Source organism: Corvus brachyrhynchos, unplaced genomic scaffold (assembly GCF_000691975.1).
Source record: "Corvus brachyrhynchos isolate BGI_N302 unplaced genomic scaffold, ASM69197v1 scaffold54, whole genome shotgun sequence".
NCBI lineage: Eukaryota > Metazoa > Chordata > Aves > Passeriformes > Corvidae > Corvus > Corvus brachyrhynchos.
In genome coordinates this window covers 1511192-1514257 of record NW_008237902.1, presented here as the reverse complement: position 1 = coordinate 1514257, position 3066 = coordinate 1511192, and the positions used below count along the sequence as shown (strand labels likewise).

The following is a 3066-nucleotide window of genomic DNA, read 5'->3' as shown; positions in this document are numbered from 1 at the left end:
GGAGGTGTACTGACCTGTGAAAATGGGGTTATTGGTTATCAGTGATGTTAGTGATGCCTTTTCCTGGTCTTAAAATCAAGAATCAAGCATGCTTAGAAGGGAAAAAGGGATTTTACCTTGGTATTTATTTTAAGGATCCTTAGGTGCACCATGTCCAGGTGGAATGCGCCTCAATGCACACCACAATACCCACACACGATAGATCAGGCATAACATTATAGGTCTTACTAATTAGCACATCTATCAAAGATTCCCCAATGAGAGGCTCAAGTGAGCCCCCCTCCCCAGGGAACCTTCCCCTGGATGGTTCTATCTTAGTTTACAGAATGTGTTCTGGAGAGGACCTTGGGGTTTGGGGCACACTGATCCCTGGCTACAAAGCTTCTAAGATGTTGAGTCTCCTAGCTTGACAAGTAAGTCTAAAAATGTAGGCTAAAAAACACTAGGAATACAAAAGTTATAAAAAGGTGTATAAAAGGGGTATAAAAGAAAAGGCAAGAAATCATCATGGCATCATTTGTCCTGATTAAATATCCAGAAAGTGCCCAGGGAGGGATGTCTAGATGCTGGGACACTGTTGAACTGTGTCCTACCTGCCACTCCTCTCCCTTCCCAGGTCAGCACCATGCCCTGCTGTGCCTGATGCCCAGGGAGGGGGCAAAAGGATGGATTGCTCAGTGGGGTCATATGCAGTGATGCAGCCCCTGAGCAGTACTTAAACCCCTGGGGTTTAAATACATGTTGTAGCCTCACCCACGGCTGGAAGGAGGGCAGAGGAGACAGGGCATCACCCAGAGAAAGCAGGTGATGAGTAATGTCCCATGCTGTCAGAGTTTCTTGAAATTCTTTCAGCAGTTTCAGAACTTGAGCTATGTTTAAATTTAAAAAAAGTCTTATAGTCGAGGCATTGAGAGTTAATAGTCAAATATTTAATAAGCAAGGAAGGGATAGGACTAAATGGGTTTGGCTGCTGGTGGAGTCCCTAAGTAAGAGCAAACTGGCTCAGTGAGCTCCCTCTTTCTGTAGGAGACAGGTGGGCAGCTCCTTCTCTGGCATCCTTGGTGCTGCTCCAGCATGGCCAGTGTCACCCAGAGTGTGAAGTGGCTCCAGTGTCCTTGGCCTGAGGAAAGCCAAACTGAGAGATGAGTTGGATCCTTCCCCCTATTCTCCGAGTGCGGTTGATTGCAGCATCTGGTTGTAAGTGTGAGAATAATTCCTTGTGGGCTTTAGTACTGGTAGGAAAAAGATTGTGTTTTGTGAGGTTTCCATACGTGACACCTGCACTTCAACAGCTGAAGTGCCCTGAGGCAGCTCGTGTCTCATTACTTGAGGGCTTTTTTTAACCCTTTCCACAAGGATGGCTCCTGTGGCTGATGCATGATGGCAATGTTTGGAACTTAGGGCTGTCTTCAGGTGGGAATGAACAAGATAAGACTGAACTTATGTCCTGCTACCCTCCTTCCCTCCCAAATACCTCATTCAGGATGGATCAGTTTTTGGAGGTGTCCCCCCTCATTTCCTGTTGAAGGACTGTGCAGAGATAGCTCAACTACCACCATGCTCTTGTGTGAAAAGTGTTATCTTAGGTTCCTCAAGGAGCCAAAGTTCCCACTGAGCAACTATTCAGTATGTATAAACAGGTCAAAATCTCAGGGGTTTGGGCCACTTCGGGGAAAAGAAAACCTGCTCACATTTAGGGACAAAATACTTTAACAATTGCAATGGATCTGCCAAAGAAAATACATTCAAGCTACTAAGGAAGAAATCAGAAACTTTCTTGCTGAGATCAGAGCAGCAAAGCCTGGAAACATGAAGCAATTTGTCTCTTGTACGAGCCATATCCAGAATCAGCAGCAATAAGACTAAGTTTAATCAAACAGCGACTTTTTCTCAGTTTTTTTTCTGTTTTCATAATTTTTGATAGGAAAATGGATTTTACACATAATCCTGATGCTGTTAGTTTTCTTCCAGCTGCTTCCTATTTGTGAAAGCGTGTGTGTCATATTTATCTTGTACTCTTTAAATAACCACAATTTTATTAGTAACTCCTTATAACCTCTCTAAACATAGCACTATTTTGGGAGGAACATGACAATTTTGCGTAAGAAAACATGAAGTGTTATATAAAATGTGAAAGGAAGGGAAGGCAATGATGATAAGTGGAGCTGAGCAGAATGTTTCTGGATAGTTTTGTGAAGGAGAACGTCCCTTTGCAAAATCAGTATTTGCAATGGGCAAATTTCAGTGCTGAGAAGTATTTTTAATTTCCTTTTGGAAAAATTAAATTGATTTCCTAGCCTTACCGGAAAGGCACTTCTCAATTCTCTTTCTGGCAGGAAGCAATGTGGATAAAAGTCTTCTAAGCAAGCATGTAAAAATACTAAAACACCCTCACCCTAAGTGCTCCTAAAATTGAATTGGATTATTACAGATTTTTTATTTGTGTTTTACTCCATGTCCTAGCGCGGAATGAATATTTTTAAAACATTACACATTTTTGTGGGAAAGGACTTCCATGTTCTTGTGCTAAAATAAACAAATAAAGATGCACACTAATTTCCTACTTTCTATAATACTATCTCTGTGTGGTAACAGGGTTGGATTACACACTGGTCTGTCTAAGCATTTAATCATCTGTACAACTTTCAATATACAAATGAACTTGAAAATCTTTCTGTGCTTAGAGCATCACAAAATCATGGCTAATTTTGGCCCCCGTCAAATGCTTTTCTGGTTCAGGCAAAAATAACCAACTTCACGTGTGGAAACAGTGGTTTGATTTTTGCCTCCCCCTAATATTTCTAGGCATGGTAATGGGGACACTGATACTATTTATGCAACAGAAGTATTATTGTCTAATTTGAGACTTCTCAGATTTGTTTTTTCCTTTGATTTCTGAACAGACTTCCAGAAAAATACATTGACCATGCTGAAGGTATTGCTGTGATTCATGACTTCTTCTTCATTTTTTTAAGTAAAAAAGTGCTTAATTCACTTAAGCCCCTTCAAAATTAATTGGCACATTTAGCAGTTTCCAGTAATAAATATTATTCCATCTGTTCCATT

At 41.0% G+C, this 3066-nt stretch overlaps 1 long non-coding RNA gene across 2 annotated transcripts in view; it reads right to left on the bottom strand.

Annotated features, from left to right (window-relative positions):
- Positions 1–907: 907 nt before the first annotated feature.
- LOC108446420 overlaps positions 908–3066 on the bottom strand; it is a 28945-nt gene continuing 26786 nt past the window's right edge. For both annotated transcript variants that reach the window (XR_001861580.1, XR_001861579.1), the window contains exon 3: positions 908–1232. This is a non-coding gene — a long non-coding RNA (uncharacterized LOC108446420). The remainder of the gene's footprint in view (positions 1233–3066) is intronic.